The sequence below is a fragment of the Pinus tabuliformis genome, chromosome 5_2, assembly GCF_031772625.1.
Source record: "Pinus tabuliformis cultivar Carrire ecotype Pingquan chromosome 5_2, CPIR1, whole genome shotgun sequence".
Classification (NCBI taxonomy): domain Eukaryota; kingdom Viridiplantae; phylum Streptophyta; class Pinopsida; order Pinales; family Pinaceae; genus Pinus; species Pinus tabuliformis.
This window is the reverse complement of record NC_142306.1, coordinates 234,458,201-234,478,467: the sequence shown is the minus strand read 5'-3', so window position 1 is coordinate 234,478,467 and position 20,267 is coordinate 234,458,201. Positions and strand designations below refer to the sequence as shown.

General features: G+C 39.3%; 1 pseudogene; it reads right to left on the bottom strand.

The window, feature by feature from the left end:
- Positions 1 to 1,845: 1,845 nt before the first annotated feature.
- The window catches only part of LOC149158396 (putative glutamate carboxypeptidase LAMP1), an 83,033-nt pseudogene continuing 64,611 nt past the window's right edge, over positions 1,846 to 20,267 (bottom strand).

Sequence of the window (20,267 nt, the reverse complement as noted above, 5' to 3'; positions counted from 1 at the left end):
AAGGTGCATGGAGTTGTTGCAGCATTGCAGAGGTCAGAGAGGGAGCACTTGTCAGTGATAGAAGGAGTTTCAACATTGTGGGTGTCTCTAGCATGACAAAGATGTCAAAGTTGGGATATCAGTTACGTACTTCTTAGTAACTGAGTTGCAGTGCAGCAGTTAGCAATGGTAGTGCTATGGGTAGCACGATGCAACATGATGAAAGGGGCTACCGTAAAGATGCAATAGTGGCAGTGGCAGGGCCATGGGTAGTAGTAAATGACATAGTAGTACAAAGGATGTTGGGTAGTAGGCCTAGCATCAGCACCAGGACTGATGCTGGATGATCAGGGTGATGCTCAGTGAAGAGTATTACTAGAGCATAGTCCTCGCTAAGAGGGAGTGTTGATTTTGGGTAGCATAGGATGTTCTCTAGCCACAAAAGTTGTTGGAGGGGCTAAAGCACATGAGATATCCAATACCCAGAAATGGTTTGGGCAGATTCTAAATAGTTTGGGAGATATTAAAATAATTAATATTTTTAATGGAGTCCCTAAGTCTAAACTTAGGGAAAATAAAATATTAATGTGAATTAATATAAAGCTGTGTTAGAAGGGTCCAAATGTCATGGATCAAGCCAGATTTAATCTTATCCATTGATTAGGGACTTAATCTTAGACGTTGAATTGTCAACGAGAAAAGTATAAGAGGAGGCTTGAGGGTCACTTGGAGAATACACCGAGTTGAACATGAATTCGATTTTCTAGGGTAGGGCTTGCTGAGGGAATCGAAGGAGTGATTAGAGTTGTAGCTGAGGGGAAGTGAATATAGAAGTAGAGAGGAAGAGAGGGTACTAGGAGCATCAATTTAGAAACCGGGAGAGAGGGACGTAGAGCTAGCTAGAGGCCATGCAGAGCCAGTCAGGGCCCACGCAGAGGAAACCAAGAGCTTCACAGTGCCAAAGAGAGCCAGCGTGGGTGATGCAGAGTCTCTAGAGGCTAACGTAGTGCCTCTAGAGGTTGACGCAGGGTGAGTTGGGTTGACGCTGGGCCAGAGAGGCTAACACAGTCCCTAGAGGTAGAAGCTGGAGATTTTGTGGGGAAGATTGGAGCTGAGAGCTGTGGGATTGTTCATCCGAGGTTTTAGCTGGAATATCAGTCTTTGACTAAGAGGTACTACTGCTGAGATCATTCTTTGTTCGGTGAGCCGGTTTGGCACCCAGATTGTATTTTGAAACTGATTAATAATAAAACCCTCAGATAGCTGCATTAATTTTCCCATATTGGGTTTTTCCGGGGACATTGGTCCAAAAACAACAATGTCATTTGTGTTCTTGTTTTTCCTACAGTTAGTGATCTATAATGTGTTGAGCATGTACTTGTATTTATTTTCGGTATTTACATGGTAAATAACTTGTTAATTAAATATAACAAGTAGGTAGAAATGAAGTAGAAAGTACATTAAGGATTTCTAACAGTTAGACTTAGAAATTTCAACACTCTTGATCTCTCAGACATAAACCCTCGACTATGAAAATGAATTTTACATACATATATTTCAAAACATACAATTTTGATTCATTAATACATGACAGAGAAAAACATTAAGACATAGGATGAACGATTATACAGAAAATGTTTTTCTATGTTGCAGAGTGACTATTTACCTAGATGTTTTTACCAACCCTTCATTAAATATACATTCCTTCTTAATTACTTGATGTGTGTTGCAGAATGAATAATTTGTACTCCCACTAAAACTTCATTTAATATGTCCTTTAGCCTGCAAACAAAACTTCGCAACCTACAAACAAAATCTACTTGGCAAGTATGGTTGCTGCCAGTGTATTTAACACGTTGGTTGGGATTAATTTTCTAAGAGCTTGGTCCCCAACCAAGGGGATATGAAGGCACCATGCCACTTAGCCAGAGCTACCAGGCCATTGAGCCACTACATTATGGTTGTATCATCCTCTTCTTATATTGGAATCGATGGAATCCTAGGCAATTTAGTTGTTAGATCATCTACTAATAAGCGTTCTAAATCAGGGAGACTAGGCCAACCCAACGTTATAGGATCGCCAATTTTTTGATAAATGGAGCCTTGTTGAACTCCATATGGAGGAAACCATCTAGAGTCTAGATAGTATCCTTGTGTTTTGTTTTCTCCATGGTATCGAGGATCAAAATATATAACCACTCCAATTGCTCTTGGTCCTGCAACAATCTCTATGATATCTGCTTTGGAAGTTTTTCCATATTTAGTGATAACAATGGCACCTTTAGCGTCCAGACTCCAAACCTATGTCTCTGAGGGTGGACTAATCCTATTCTGAGCCATAGTTGACAAACACCACTTCTGCAGAAATGTCCGCGGATGGAGAGTAAGCATGAAAGGTGGGGATGACTTTGGCGTTTTTGGTAGAAGGACCAGTTTCTATTTCCTTCTCCTTGAGTTTTAGCCGGATGACCTCCCCCTATGGTAATGTGAGGGATAAAGACCTTGACAGAGGATAAGTCAATGGAAATTCATAATTTGTGTAATGAGCATCCAAACCAAGAATTCTAAAAATTGAAGAGAACATATTCTGTTGTGGCAAAGTTTTTAGGGGTTCCGGCCACATGGGGTTCTTAGGTGATGACCTTCAGATGTTGAGCTATGGTGTCATTGCATTCCATCTTCAAGAACATCCTATGATAGTCCTAGTCATTGATGGTGGGCTTGACCTTGATAAGTGCTTGAATTATTTGTGGACTGAAAGGGCTGAGGATGGTTGGAGTGAGGAGAAAGGTGGCATAGATCAGAAGGGTGAGGAGTCTATCGGGGTGAAGATGGATTGGAATTCCCAACAAGGAGAGGCTTTTCCCATGAAGAATTCTTCCATAATACCATTGATAACTTGCCTCTAAATGGTGCTACTGCATCTTTTCTGCTCGCCAAATGCCTACCTAAAATGGCCAATTCATTCTCTCTAAAAACAAGATGTCTAGTTCATGTTTTAAATACATGAGAGACCATTTACATCCAAAATTGGTAATACCATTGATACCTTCCCTCTGAATTACACTACTACACCTTTTCTGCTCACGAAATGCTTGAAATGCACTTTTCATCCTTAGTAAAATCAAGATGTCCACCGCATTGGAATTTGAAAATGAAGCAATGATCCAATTTTACAGTTTCAATCACTCCGTTATTTTTTTATAGATTTTTAACGAAGATGAACCGTATTTGATAGGAAAAATGCCTAGTAACGACTTGGTTATCAAGTTCCATCCTTGGATCATCATTGACCTGAACCAATGAATGCCTCTATGCTGCATAAAAGATTTTATGCAAGATCCCTTTAAGCTTATTTTTAGTTTTGTGTTGTCACATTTGTTCATATTCCTTGTGATTTCATAAACCCCAAGGCCATCATTAAGCATCTTTCACACTTGTCGATATTCCCTGTGATCATAAATCTTAAGGGGTAGCATTAAGTATTTTTTTTAATAAGTATTTCATACATTTTAAGGGTAGTAATAAGTATTTAGCAGAGGTGTGATCATAAATCTTAAGGGGTAGCATTAAGTTTTTATTTTTTTAACAAGTATTTCATACATTTTAAGGGTAGTAATAAGTATTTAATAGAGGTGTACAAATTCTACTCTTTTACGTTATATATGTGTGTGTGTGTGTGTGTGTGAAGTTGCTTCCAATTTAAAAATACAAAATATTTAATATTTTATGAATAAATATTTATTATTCATCACTAAATGATGTAAATTAAATACTTAATTAATAAGTTTTATTTTTATTTATTTTTAATTTTTAATTAATTTATTATATAATACAATTAAATACTTTCTAATTTCATATTAAAAGTTAATTTAGTAGTCAAATTGCTAGCAGAGGTGGGTCCCTTTCCCACAAATAAAGGGGTCTCATACACCAATTTGGTGTCTCGGTTGGCTGTTTATTATTATTACATATTATGAAATGTGACATAATGAATATGATTAGCTTTCACATTGTCATTAACTTATAAATGCTAGACTCTAAAAAAAATCTTTCAAAATTGAGGGACCACCATCATTAGAATCTCATATTCCATTATGTTATATAAGAATTTCATTATGTTACATAAGAGTCACATTCAAATCTCTTTTAGTTATTACATTGATAGATGAGTCTATTTATTTGGATATGGAGGTATATTTTGGAAATTGAATGGTGGGAATATATTCAATCGTTCAATCGTCGTGCTCTCTTTTAATCTCTATCATTTAATGTTAAGCTCACATGAGGGTTAACATCAAATTAATTGAACATGAAGCAAGATTTATGTGTTGAAGGAACTAATATTCTTCATTGTCGAATTGGCTTCTGATGTTGTTGTGTATAAATGATCTCCACCTAAATCTTTTTGAAAAGCTCCAACTCTTCAATTGATGGTGATGGGGCATGTACCATTGTACCATTTATTAGTGCATTTGCAAGGGGGTAGTGAAGAGTCATGAAAAGATATTATTTGAATCCTAATTTCTTATCAATATTTGACAACACCACCTTTAGTACGCTAGTTATAATATATGTGAATCCAATATTTGGCATAGGAACTTACAATAAGTTTATCGACCATCTTGTATTTCTCAATTTCAAGTGCAATTTTGTATCTTCAGCTTGATGTTTATACAAAGGTCTCAAATAGTTTACATTTCCAAGAAATATTGGAAGTTATACCTTGTTGGTGAGTTTATCGGGAAATTTCTTGAAAAAATATAAGATGTGTTAGTGGAGAAGCATGTGCCTTTTTGCGATTTTGAATCTCAAAAATTCAATTTATGTTTTGTCGATTCTCATATTTTGCTTTGACAACACTAGCCTATGTTTGTATACAAGATCATAGAATTTCTATAAATACTTTTTGTTTCTGCAAGTTATATATATATATATATATATATATATATATATATAGCGGTAAAGTAAAGTAATATGATGGCTAAAATTTATAGAGGTGTATATATCATACTTTCTTTGCATTTAAACTTGTGGTTTCTTAGGGAGAAACACATACTAATAACTAAAATATTTAAAATTATAGCAAATTTTAAATTAAACTCACTAAATATAATAAAATATAATACAACAAAAATATGATTTACAAGATGAGATATTTTTCATATGAGAGATGATTTATTAAGCGGAGAATACTTGAGGGGCTAAAAAACCTTCTTAAGAGGCTTGCAATTTATTGTAAGTCTGAGTTTGCCTCATTTTATCTCAGAGTGATTATTTACATAGAAGTTGCAACATGACCAAGGGATTTTTGATGGCTCTATCATAGCCTTTTCTGACAACTTAGAAATTTATTCTTAGTAAAGCTTGATCTTAAAAGGGCTCATTAAATTAGCTGAGGCTTTTTGGCGTGCGCGAGAGACATATGGATGAAATGAAAGAGAAAAGTAGAATTTTCTCTAGCCTAAAAGGCATTGACAGACTCAAAGGTATGGTTATTTACCAGTTTCTCTAATATGGCTAAAAGTGTTTTCTATTTATATGTCTTGGAATATGCAACTGATGTTTCAAGTTTAAATAGCTTGTGTACACTAAGGGGTTGAATACAAATGATTTTAAATGATTAGTGAATTAATAAGTAGAAAACTACGATAAAAGACAAGATACAACTTATCTTGCTACATTCATTACTAACACCATGGACTTTGAATCTATGATGAGCGGACTAAATCCCTTAAGGAACTAAAAACCAAGAATGTAATCATCTTTGATGTAGTCTATTCTATAGAAAGATATGGTTGAATGAATACCTTGGATAGAGATTGGGAAGTCCATTGCTTCAACCTATAGGGTGACTGCAAATCTATCTATTGATGTTCCATTATCTTTAGTATCTTTCTAGTGGTAGGATGGTAGTGCATTTCCCTTTACTAAATTTAGCTCGCAACTGATATCATCATTTGAATGGTATTTTTTGCTTCCTCCAGAGTGTGACAATCAATATGTAATATGTTTTTTTCTAGCATTGCAATATTGTTTTTTTCAAGCCCAACTAGTATACTTGTTGAAGCGGGAGTTTGCGAAGAACTACTTTTTTTTTCATAATGGTATCCACTTTCGGTTCTTGGTTTATATTAAGAATGTAACAATCCCTGGTTGATTTCCTATGTAAATAAAAATAAGACCAAGGTCACAAGACACACATTCCAACCTAAATGTTGGGAAAACCATAGTGATGGGTATCATTGTTGATTAATTAATGGCTTATGGAAATTGGCAAAGGAAAAGTGGCAATAATTGACAAATATACTTTTCCCTTGCATACTTACAAAATTCTTGGAGCATTCTTGGATCACTATAGTTTCACTTGGATTGGAGAAAGAAGCCAAAGGAAAGTACAAGGGAATAAATGGATCAAAAACTACAATTGGATTGCTTTGCAGGTAATAAATTGCATGTGTGATTTCCTTGTTGATTTATGGATACATGGAATATGCATGTGGTTATTTGGTTATGTGTTGTCATTAGCATGGAGGATTGCCTCGATTGAAAATGATTTTAGCCTTGTCTTTCCATTTCTTAGATAACCATGGTGTTTTGGGTGTTTCCACTTGATTATTTAATGATTGGTGCTCATAATTCCTTATAGATGTGGTTTGGAAAAAACGATCTAGAAGCCCTGGAATGACTTCAGTTGAGTTACTAGTCTTAGAGCTTAGGTTGGGAAAAATTCTTTGGAGCCCTTAGTGGGTTAAGTTACTAGTCCCTGGAGCTAGGTTGGACAAATGCTTTGGAGCCTTGAAAGGCTAGGGGTTGAGTTACTAGTTCCTGGAGCCCTGGACAACTTGGGTAGAGACAGATCTGGTTGGGTTTAGTGATGTCCGACCATGAGGCGGAATCACTGGTTGAGGATTGAGGTGGTTTGGCCTCTAGAAGCCATGGTTTGGTTTTGTTTGGTTCATTCCATGAGATCCCTCATTCACACTTGGAATATGGCGTGGGAGTGATTGGATAAAAGAGAGATTGTGTTCAACCCAATCTATGGTCGGGTGGTACATGGAAGTCCCTAACTTTGTTGTTATTTTCATATGTTAATAAGAGTTAATATTCTATTATGATTCATGTATATTTGTAGTGATTATGTTGGCGATATTAGGGCTAAGTTGCCATGGTTTATATACTAGTTATTTTTTGGTTATATGCTAGTTATATGATGTGTATCATTTATGGATCTTGTCATGAATTATTTTTCTATTGATTAGTTGATGAATATATAGACTAAAAGTGTTGTTGCAACTATGTGGAGAGTGCATAGGGCCTTATCAGTGATTATTAGATGCATATCATACTTTTATGATCACATATGCATTCATGACCTCTAGCTTACATGTTTTCCATGCATTTGATGAAATTCCTAGTATGTTCTGGTCAGTCTAGGTCAATTTTTTTTATTCGAGTTTGAATCTTTATCTTTTTTGTCATGTCAGTAATGATTCTAAGAAGTTTCAAGAAGTTCTAGGCAGTGGTCTGGAGGCTGACCTAGAAATCGGGCTCAGATCGCGGGACCACACCCTCAAAACTAGACAATTTGGGTCACAACTGCACTAGGTAGTGTTGTGAAGGTTGTTGGAGGCCTTCAACCACACCTAGGCCTTGTCATTCATGCAGTTGGGGGCATAGGTAAGTGAAAAGTAGACCCAACTCAAAGTTTGGTCACCTGGGGTATTTCTTTGGCCCATGAGTGTCTTGCAGCCCTGAGGGATATTATGAGTTGTCATTTTGTGGTCAGCTTGTAAGCCCCACTTCCTTAATTGCAACTTGGAGGCCGAGTCATTTCATAGTAACTCTTTGTCTCATGTTTACCTTGGCAGGACAGTGAAATGGGGTAAATGTAGGAGAGGTGGTTATAAAGAACTTGAAAATAATTCTTATATTATTCTTTAGGAAGAGAATTCTACATCTTCTTAAACTATCCAATTGCTTCTGCAACTTGTCAAAAAAATTATATAATAGTAATTTGATACATTTATTATCAATCCAGGTTAGTCGACTTGTGAGATACCATGCAATATATATGCAGAACAAATATCAAAGAAACACACAAAAATTCAATTATAAATCATTCACAAAATTAGTTGCTCATCCAATAGTGGATATTCTAAGGTATAATTTCAAGTTGAACATAAAATTACATTCAACTGTGCTCTGTTGGATCTACTTTGTCTTCTAGATTGACAACCTTCAATTGAAAAAAAAAAAAAAAGAAAGATAAAATTAACATCTTCAATAGATAATTCACCATGAGTAGTTATCAATTAGTGAAATTGATAAGCAAAGGACAACATAAATTATAGCTTTGAAAGTTCTTTTTTCAAAGGGTTATCAATTAAACTAACGATTATTCCAACATGAGATCTCTGTTAAACGATCTTTAACAAAACCACACACAACATCATTGAATTAATAACAAAATTCCTAACTACTTATTGATCCAGGTGGATGTTGGTGGCCACCTGCCTATTCCACTCGGACCCCACCACTGTCTCTTTCACTTTTTTAGTTTCCTTAATTGTAGCACAGTTTACTATTTTTGGTAGTTTTTCGGGTCGTGAACGTCTGGAGCCATTTTGCAGCCCTAAACAATGTTTTTTGGGAAAACCAGGGCCAACATGGGTGTTTGACCCATGTTGGCCACTCAAAAGCTGTAGTCCTCGGATACATATTTCAAACGAGGTATTTTTCACGTCAAATGGAGATCGTATGCCAAAGTTACGACCCTGGGAAGCTGATGTACCAGTTCACCCAAACGGGGCCCATAGTTTTGGCGCTTCATCTCCTAGGGTTAGGTTTTTGCATGTTTAGGGTTTTTAATTGTTTCTCAATAATAAATAGGCATGTGAGCCTCATTATAACACAGTTCAGAGGCATGTAGCCACCACATCTCTTCTCAGAGATAAGCTACCATTGCTCAAGCTAGTCTTATTTCCATTTTGTTTGTAAGCATATTTCAGTGTTTAATATTAACGAAATGAAGTGTTATTTCTATTGCATCTCTATATTTATGGTTATATCTGTAATTTGTTGCATTCCTGTTTAAGTTCGCTTTAGTGGTATTAGAGCGGTCTTCTCTTTCTCTGTTTTTCTTTACATGTCCCCAATGAGGTCAGGATATAATAATTTAGGGCTCGAATTGGTCAAACCTTTGCAAGACTAGCCTCACAAATCCCAATGACCTCCCATGGCAGAAGATAAGAAAGATGAGGGGGTAGGATATCCTTTCAAAAAATTTCTCGAAGAAGCCCTTGAGTTACAAAGGAATGTGATGATGGATAACTTTGCCCATATCCTTCAGCGACTACCCAAGGGCAATGCATTTGCTTCCAGAAGCTACTCTGGAAGTACCACACCCTTTAAGGTACAAGTTAATTTTGACATCCCCATATTTGAGGGCCAGATAGATGCAGACACTATCGATAAATGGTTAAATATGTTAGAATGATATTTTCTATTCATGATTTTTCCAGCTAGGAAAATATTACCTTTGCACTTCTCAAAGTCGCCCCCCACATCAAGGACTGGGGGGAACTTATTGTGAGAAGAAGGATGAAAGCACACCCTCATTATTTTTGGCCTCACCCACTTGGAATTTGTTTCGAGATGCCATCAAGGAGAAGTAATACCCTGTCGGGAGCTATGAGGATAAATACATAAATTAGATGATGCTACGGCTGGGAAGGGACCAAGATGTGTTGGAGTTTACCAATTTTTTTCATACCCTTTGCACGAAGTTGGGTATCAAGGATTTTGAGAAACTTTTGGTACTCAAGTACCGTGGCTACATACACAGGTACATATAGGATGAGATGGAGTTCATAGACATCTCCTCGATCGTCATGACATACCGATACACTGTCAAGATTGAGCATAAGTTTAAATAGAAAAAGTGAGACATTGGATCTGAGAATCCAAAGTAAGGGAAGGTTGCCCCCAAACTGTAGAGAAAAGGGCAAAGCCAAGGTAGTGCGACCTAGGATAACCCGTCGAAGCTACAAGAAATTAAAAACACCATGAAGACAAAGAAGGAGATGGGAAAGTGGTGTGAGTTCCATAAGAGCTCCACTCACAACACAAGTGAGTGTCAGGCCAAATAGTCACTGGTGGTTGAGCTGAAGACTTCTGAGTCACACGCATGTTTTGACTCTGAGTCAGGACCTGACAAGGGGAATGACAAAGGGAAAAAAATCATTGAGTGGAGCTCTGTGCCACTATGGCCACCACCAAGGTCCAGAAAATGGAGCCTAAAGATCTAGAGGAGGGGGAATTCCTATTCCACTCACATCTGTGGGCGAAGGTTCTCCACTGTAGTTCATTGTCGGCAGAGGGAGCCAAAAGAACCTCATTTCAGTAGAGGTCGTGAAGCAGCTGGGACTACTGCCTACAACACATCTACAACCATATATAATTGGGTGGCTTCACGAAGGATGAGATCTCTACATTAGCCAACAGTGTCGCCTTCTGTACAACATCAAGCCCTTCACGGATGACATATTGTGTGATGTTACTCCTCTTGAAGTTTGTGATGTATTATTAGGACAATGATACTTGTGGAAGCAACATGTTGTATATGAGTCTAGACCCTGCTCTATTATTATTTCTTTGGGTAGTAAGTTATACAAGATACTGGAGGTAGCCCCACCTACTGCCATCTCTTTGATCTCTCCTAAGCAGTGCAGTAAGATCATCTCCTAGACTGGGAAATTTGTTTTCTTTCTGATTCTCTCTCAAAGTAAGGGGAAGATCGTAACCACATCCATTTTCTCGAGGAAGGGTTCCTCCACATAGTAGAAGCAGGTGTATATAGTTGTAGAAGAATACAAGTGTAGGTTTTAACCCCATACAAAAATTACTTGCATACGAATTCTAAAAACAGAAAATAAACAATGGTGAGAGCATAACACATAAAATAAATATACACAGAGATTTTCCCCTAGATCCCAAAACTAGGACTACCAGATTGATTTTTCACTATGTTCCTTTCAATGTTACAATACATATATATACATGCCAAAGCATCCACAAACCCCAATCCATTAACCTTGGATTAGAACATAATCGTAGTTCCCTTGATCGGATCTAAAAAACACAATGGATAGAAAACCATCATTCCCAAAACCATGTGTGAAATCCATGCACAAAACCATAGGTAGGTTCGCTCAACTAATATATGGTCCAAAAAATTTTCCCAGAGCAGAGCCCCGGATCCTGTGCAGGGGGGCTACCACCCTCCTGCTTACCCCTCAATAGGGGGGTAGCCACTCCCCATGTGACACCCTGACAATGCCCAACGTAATGTACATGGGGGGCTACCAACCCCCCTGTGAGTCCCCCACACTTGGGGTAGTCGTGGAAAGAATATAACATAACCGAAAAATAATGACATCTTCTCCTCACCCACATGGGCACCCTTGCACTGTCAGGTCAAGCATTCAATTGATCTGACTCTCGGAGCACCTCTACCCAACGGGCTGATATTTCACCACTCTATTTGGGAAAATGAAGAGATCAAGCGGAAAATCTGGGAGTTGCTGTAAAAAGGGCACATCTGACCAAGTTCCTCGCCTTGTGGGAGATTGATTGTACTTGTACAAAAGAAGGATGGGACATGGAGGCTCTAGATTGATTATCGGGCACTAAAAAAAAATCATTGTTAGGAATAGGTATCCAATCCCATGGATTGATGACCTTCTGGACCAACTTAAGGGGGCCAAATATTTCAGTAAGATCAATCTGAAGTCTAGCTATCACCAAGTTCCAATAGAGCCCATAGATGTATGGAAAACCACCTTCAAATCCAAGGAAGGCCTTCTTGAATGGTTGGTTATGCCCTTCGTGTTGAAAAATTTCCCTTATACCTTTATGAGGCTAATGGATGACATCTTGCGGACCTTAACCAACTCATTCATGGTTGTTTATCTAGACGACATCATTATCTTCAACAAGAGTTGGGAAGAACACTTGCAACACATTCGACAAGTCCTTAAAACCCTTCGGCAACACAAAATGTGTGCCAACTTGGATAAATTCACATTTGGCATGAGCTAGGTCCAATATTTGGGTTACATCATAGATGAGTGTGGCATCCATGTGGATCTAACTAAGATCCAAGTCACTCGGGATTGGCTAGCCCCGACCACTCTAACAGAGCTTCGTATCTTTTTGGGCCTTGCAAATTTTTATTGGAGGTTCGTGTTGGAATTCCCCCATATCACTTAGCCTATTTAGGTTACGAAAGAAAATTTTTCCTATTCTGAGTCCCAATGGAAGACGTTCGTTGAGTTGAAGAACCGACTTTGCTTTGCACCAATACCCACACTGCTAGACCTGCAACAACCATTTGAAATCAATACAGACTCCTCAGACTATACTATTGGTGCAGTCCTCACCCAACATGGGCATCCAATGACCTATCATAGTGAGACACTTTCTGATACAATTTAGATGTACCCCACCTATGATAAAGAGATGTATTCCATCGTGCAGGCTTGTCGGCAATGGAAGCATTACATTCACGGGAAGGAGATGGTTAGCCACACATATCACCAACCTCTTTAGTTTATATAGACACAAGGGAAGTTGCAGAATGATTTCCATGAGAAGTGGTCTTCATATCTGCAACAATTCCACTTGAACATTAAATACAAAAAGGGCAGCACCAATAATGTTGCAGGCTGCCTCATCAGACCATCAGTTGTAGCACTGACTACTATTCTCAACTCTTGTGGCCACAAGACCTTTGGATGGCCACAAATATACAAAAATAATCTAGAGTTCACCTCCACATACCAGATGCTGGTAGATGGAAAGAAAGTTCCTGATTTACACCTCCATGATGCATTATTATGCTACTTGGGCCACCTTTGTGTTCCTTCAAGCGAGTGTGCCAAGTTGATTTGGGGGGTGCACTACAGTCGGGTCACAAAACAGTTTGGTGTTGAGAAAATTGTGGTTGTACTAAAAAAGTAATTTTATTGGCTTAAACTCTGACTGGATGTTGGGAAACATATCAGATCCTACACTACCTGTGTCATCGCCAAGCCAAACATCAATAAGCAAGGCCTATACACTCCTCTGCCTACTCCTAGCCAGCCATGGGAATCCATCTCTATGGACTATATGTCTGGCCTCCCTTCTACCAGGCATGGTAAGGAATCTGTATTTGTGGTCGTGGATATATTTTATAAGATGACTATATTGGCGGCTTGCAAGAAGAGTATCACAACAGAGGAAACTGCCAAACTCTTATTTGAACGAGTATGGGTACATTTTGGGATCCTACAAACTGTAGAGCTATAAAAAGGGTCTCTTTCACCTCTAATTACCTCACATTAATATGTCAATCAGGGAGCATTTTGTTATTTCAAAGAGTGTCTCAGTCTGAGGCTATCATTTGTCAGAGTAATGCTAGTAGTACATCGTTCGGAAATAAAAGAGTAAATGGATGCTTGTCTACAACTAAGCTACTTCAAAAGACTAAATCACACACTCAGAAAACTAGGCAACTTATCAGTCAAGGGTTCGACAGCGATAACCCATCCCTTTGGAAACTGATGGAAAGGAAATTAGAGAATAGACCACGGTTCTGGGAACCAGACAGTAAATGCCGAGGCTCACTACAACCTTAGATCATCTCCCACACCAAAACAACAAATTCTAGTAAATGGAACGACAGATAAGAAAATGGAACGACAAATAAGAAATCGAACAACAAATATGGAATGGAACAACAATTCTGAAATGGAACAGCAATTCTTAAAAGGAACAGCAGCTAAACAACTAAGTCTCTCAAGCAGTAATCAAACTTAATCTACTAACTTGAATGCATTAATCATAATCAAACATCAATCTTTCACTCTTAAGGCATATTAAACAACACACACTAATGGAATAGCACTGATTACTGATAAGTTAAGGAATAGTGCTTGGAAACCATTTACGCACACACCACACGTAACTAGTAATCTGATCTAAGCATCAGTCCCAATCAAAAGGAATATGTCTACATTTCAAAATGGAACAACATTGCTTCTGAATCCAACAATCGTAAAGAACACAACTTTCAAGATGAATCCTGTAACATGAATGTACAACACAAAAGCTCTGTAATAAAATAGTAACAATATTTGGTTATGACTAATAATATTCAATCAACTCTGAAAGGAACAATAATATGATGCAGAGTCAATACAATAGTTTTATCCATAACAATCTTAATGAATTAATCTTAACAGAGCATGTGATGTAAACTTATAAAGCATATCAGATTACCAAATAACGACGATAAGCAAATCACGCACAAATCAAATCGTAATAATACAGGAGCAAATGTCCTCCAGGGCCGAGCCCTTAGCCTCCAGGGGTACACCGCTTGAGGTTAATCTAGATGCAGAGATGAAATAATGACCAAGTTTGTATTAATGCATGAAACAAAATTACAATGAACCAGTTCTTATCGAGACTCGATGATCAAAGTTTTGATCTTAACAGAAATTACATAAAAGCATAATCGTGTCGAACTCTCCCGAGCTAACAATGCTATCCATTTTATATGGGTGACGGCGGATATGTCTAAGTATAAAAATAGGCAAAGCAGCGATCCCTCATGATCAAGGATCCCGAGGGATTCGCCGAACCGTTAATCCTTAATCATCTCTTTTCCCTCCTGCGCTGAGCTGGTGTCTTCACCTCCTTTTCAGGGCCAATTTGCTTTGATCTGCTTAGCCTTGTTTGCATTCAGTCTCCCGTCAAAGGGACAACAGTTACCTCGTCCTTGTCCTTTCCTTTGGAACAAAAACTCCTCGTTTTCACCCCTTCCTGCACGAGGGAATGAAAATTGTCAGCAGTTAAGTCTTGCATATTAATCTCACATGTTTTATAATTCTTTATCGTTTTCCAAGTTCATGATGCAAAAAGGTTTACAAGTTCTACTGAAAAGCCATTGAAATGATCATCAAAAACATACTTGTTTAGTACTCCACACACCCCCCTGCTTACCCTGTTTCATGCCCTCATGAAAACGTTGTAGTTGACATGCAAGGTAGTGAGAGAATAGGCTGGAGAAGGAATCTCATGTGGAGGCCTACAGCCATGATGAGTAACTAGGTAGTCAAAGAAATGGCCTGTTTGACCCTCAGGCATCTCATACAGGGCTTGGTATCCAGGTGCAGGGTGCCAAATAATTGGACTGCAAAACCTATATCCTAACCAGGATGGACCTGCTCTCAAAATTCTTTCTCCATAAAGGTGCAAACGATTGGCAGCTAATTTAAAATTCTCATACTTAAACGGTTCCCTAAGCTGGATATTCGGATTAGAGATTTGATACCGAAATTTAGCTGCATCAGTGGCAAGGTCTTTGATAGAAAGAAAGTATTCTAATCCTTGTCGAATGAGTGCCTCATGCATGGGTCCTAATGTTTCAATGACACCCAGAGTCTTCATGTTATAGACATTTTTGTGCCTTACAGCATTGAGCATGAAATTTCCATAATCTAAGGGATCCAAAGTCCCTAAACATGTTGTTCCTACCCCTAGAGGAACAAGGCTAACAAACCACAGCAATTCACAGAAGTTCTCCACCAGAAACTACTCAAAACAAGTCAAATCAGGATCATTTCAGTGGCTACACTAGCTGTTTGCGCTGAATGTCAAAGCCAACACTGGCTACCTGCGTTGAATGTCAACTGGAACACTGGCTACCTGCGCTGAACGAGAATGGACAAGTGGCAGGCTCATTTCTCAAGGTGTCAAAACCCAGGAAGCTTCCAAAATGACACTTGCCTCAGGGAATTCGACTGGTGATGAGTAAGAGGTTCCAAATCTCCAAGTGGAAGCAAGAACCTCCAAGTGGACTCAAGAACTGACAGAGGGAGAGGACACTAGTCAGATCTCAAGCTGACTCATCCTCTCTCCAAACATCTATATATGGATCTCTCCTCCATGAGATCTAGGGGCTAGAATTTTGTTATTGCAAAGAATTGCTGTTGGTTTGAGATCGGAATCATTGGGTGCTTAATGCTTTGAAGGGGGAGAAGATAGGAATTCCATTTGCTGGGAAGGAGATGCTGGATTGGAGCCCTCTGGGTTGTATCTCTTCCTGAACCTTGTTATTCATCAATAAAGCTATCTTGGTTTCTCCTATATTCTGATGTATTCTTGATGTATGATTGCATTAGTGTATTTGGTTTATTTCTAATCCTAAACTAGTTATGAATGTGAATATCTGTCTTTGTGTAGTGTTCTTCTCTTGTCTCAAGTAGCTGTTCTCTTGTCGCAAGTAGCTGTTATCTTGTGATCTTGCAGGAAGTTGAAGTTGGATAAGCAAGAAGGCAAGTAGCTGTGAACACCCAAAGAGAAGAGAGACCGGATCGAGGGACAAACGGAAGACACCATTAAGTCTATTGATCTCTCTTCTTTCACTTTTCATAAAGGAAGAAACCAGAATAGCTGTACTCGTTTGTTGCTAAGGCACTGTCACACCTTAGGTGGATAGGATCGTCCTGCATAGGCATTTTTCCCCACAACAAATTGGCGACTCCACTGGGGACATTTGTTTAGTCATTTTATTTGTGTTTCTATCATTGATTGTTTCATAGACTTGACAGCAACAATCGAACTGCATCTTTCCTGGATGCAAAGTAGAAAGTTGCTGCTTTGATCCAGTCACTGGACTTGTCTATGATCTGAATAATGGATTCACAAATGATTTGATGATCCTTGTAATAGATCTTAGTAGCCCTTCAAAGCATCCCTTTGATTACACCTTGCTTGTTGCTTTTATTTGGCCTAAAACAATGAATTAAATAGCAATCTGTGACCCAGAACCTGTGGGAAACGAGAGTTTCTCCTTCAGCGCAGACCTAGTGAGGGGATTCTGCATTTCAACGCAGGTCTCGTGAAGGCTACCTGCGTTGAATGTCAAAACCCCTGTGTTGAGGTTGCGCTGAACCAGTTTGTCTTTGTGCAGCTGGGGTTCTCTGCTCTGTTTTGCCTTGTTTTGATCTCTGATTTTTGTAGCCTGTAACCAGCATAGGTACCAGTCTGATAACTCCTTTTCTCTGCTTAGATTCCGCCTCCTTTTGTACAAAAAGACTGTGAGTGTTTTTATGTGTTTGTGGTGTCATTTACAGTTTTCCTTTGCATGAGTGAAATAGTCATCCTGTAGCCCTTGATTCAGATCTATTGATTGTGATCTTAGAAGAGAGTTCATTGGCTGTTTGCAGATTGATTATACATTTACTCTTGCTTATTGGTTTGAATTTGTCTCTTTTAAATGTCGAAACAAGTATTCATTTCGAAAATCGTTAAGTGTTGTAATCTCTTCTACCCTCTCTGATTTCGAAAAAGTAAACTTGTTTGTATTGATCATTTAAAAGCAAATTCAAAGTTGTACAAAAATCTTTCTTTGTAGGAATCAATACCAAGAAAGCGGAAAACAAACACCTGCATTGTGCATTTGCATTTGATAGTTTGCATGTTGGATTTAGGAAAAGTGCATTAGAGTGTGTTGATTGCTCTTTGAGAAAAGATGGTGTCTTTCTTTTCCCTTAGTAGCTAGGATTTTCAAAGTTGAAAAGGATATAAAGCTTGCTTATCATCTTTAGACTGCATTTAGGAATTTGTATCATACATCTCGTGGTAAACCTTGAAAGGCAAACTTTAAAAAGATCAACCTAAAATAAATTGAATGAACTTAACAACGCTTTGCAACATAACGCACAACATAGAGGTCTAGGCTAGAGACGTGTTCCGGCGTCGTTAAGCCTGGTGACTGTCGATCTCGTGGAAGGTGGGTGATTCCTCCTGAGGGACGATAGCGCCAGTACGGATTGTGCTCCCACGTACCGTCGCGTATATATTGGGAGACCCCTATAGGCATAAAACCTTTATCCTTAGGAAGCCATGTCGGCCGCCCTACTGATCGCAATGCATTGAACACAGCATTCAGGAAGATCGATCGCCCGTACCCTAAAAAGTATTCTGCGGTTTTGCGAAAAGTTTGGCACACCCTCTGCCTAGAACTCCAGAGCAGTTCCTTTTGGCCTTTTTCAGACTCTATAATGGAAAAAGTCCATCCGAGCATTTGTCACTTCGGGCTCGTTAAAACATCGAAGGAGACTAGAGTCATCTTTAGCTTTTTCTCGACTCTTTGAAACTGAGAAAGCAAGTTGTGTCTAAAGCGTCGTTAAAATTTATTTTAAACAGAACAATCACCCCTATTCCTGCGTTGATCTTTAGGTTGAAAAAATGGAGCACACCAACCAAGGAATTCCCCTTGGTGGAAATCCTAGTCCCTTCTCCTCTTGGGGAGATGTTGGTGTGCCCCACATGGCCACATTGTCGCTTCCAGGACTGACAATTAGCCTGCCAGTGTGGCTCTTTTCAACCAATGTCGTTCAGAACACCACCATTCATGAACAGTCGAGTCAACAGTTAGACCAGACCAGAGTTGCCCACCAGCCTTCTACTTCATCTTCCTCTCCTCCTTCCTCTTCGTTTGATGGAACTGGTAAAACAAAAAACCAGGTTCCTAAGGAGAAGAAGGAAAAGAAGAAGAAAGAGAAGAAGAAGAAGGAGCCAAAGGCGACTGGGGGAAAACAAGTGTCGTCTGACAAAAATCCACACACAGCACTGACCAGGCCTAAACCGCCATGTGTCATATACAAGGGAGACCACTTCCACAGAGACTGTCCCTGCATCCCTCGGATACTAAGGGACTGGTCTCCCCGTTTGCACAATTCGCTAGCATCAACCTCTGATAGCCATGTTGACTGCTCACCGTCAACTAGTGAAAGTGAAGCCACAGGACAGAGAGGGAAAGCTAGATTTCCCTGCAAACTGTGTGAAGGCAATCATGCCATCCACCATTGTCCCTTCTTAGGTGAGGCTAAAAGAGTTCTGGAAGATCGCCCGATTTTACGAGTGCAACTTCCTCCTGGATATCAAAAACTCCTGCCAAGTCCTTCACTAGTTGAGAACCCGGCTGGCCCGCCCAGGTGGTCAGCCGAAGCACCTATCATTGAAGATGAACCATCTGGATCCATGCCTGACGAAAGTCAAAAGGTTGAGACGGCAGTTGACCCGGTTTTGCCTTCAGAGGCTCTATCTTTGAATGATACCATCATAGAGGAGAATAAAGACGACACCGTCCAAATTCTCTTCATCAACACTAACTCTGATGAACAAGGGGGCAATACCCCCATTCCTTTATTGCAGGAAGGAAGTTCATCAGAGCGATATCCGGCCGTTTATTCGGTCCCACCACCAAGCAACCTGGTTGTGTCCTTTGATTGGAACCAACTAGGCAGACCCCGGTTGCCAGCAAGCATACCATTCAGAATTATCGTTCAAATATACAGAATGGTGATGGCTGGCACTATCATTGATGAGGGGGCATCTGTGAGTATCCTTTCCTCTATTGCTTGGAAAGCACATGGTTTGCCAACGCTTTTACCTGAAATGAGAAATCTATCAGGTTTTGATAAAGGAACCAGTCGACCTTTAGGGATCCTCCCCAATGTGCCCATAACATTGAAAGGGAAGACCGTTCAAATGAACGTGATGGTCGTTCAAGGACCCTTGGATTATAACCTACTTCTTGGACGAGACTATATATATTGCATGGGAGCCATCATCTCCTCACTCTTTAGAGTAATGTGTTTTCCACATGAAGGAAGAGTGGTCAAGCTCGTGGACCAAATTTCGTTTCCCGGATCACGCATCGCAAATAGTCACGTACCATCCCTAAATGGTCTATTCACGCAAGAAGTGTCTCAACCCACGGTCCGTCCTCCTGATGAGCGCGAGTAATCCGGGAGGATATGACTGGAAGCCAGGGGGCATGCGTCCTGGTCTGCTTCGGTAGGGAAACTTTGGGTATAGAGTAGGTTTCCGCGGGAGAATATGACTAGTCTGTACCCCGTCCATCTAGGAAGAGGGTTATTCTAGAATAAGATTCTTTTGTCAAAGTTACGTGAGTTGGCGGGCTACGTCACTCACCTTTGTCTATTTCGGTAGGCATTGCCGAGGAAGTGTTTTGTTTGAAAGATTAACGAGACAATCTTTGGGTAACCTGAAAGAGGTAGGCCTCTCTCGGTGAAACGAATGTTTTGACAGAAATGAAGTAGGGGTAACCTTGAAATCATACTTTATACCTGGGGGCATGCAAACCTTTTGGAGTGCAAGCAAAGAGTGGTTATTTATCTGTTTTTTGGGTTAGCCGTTTCCTAACT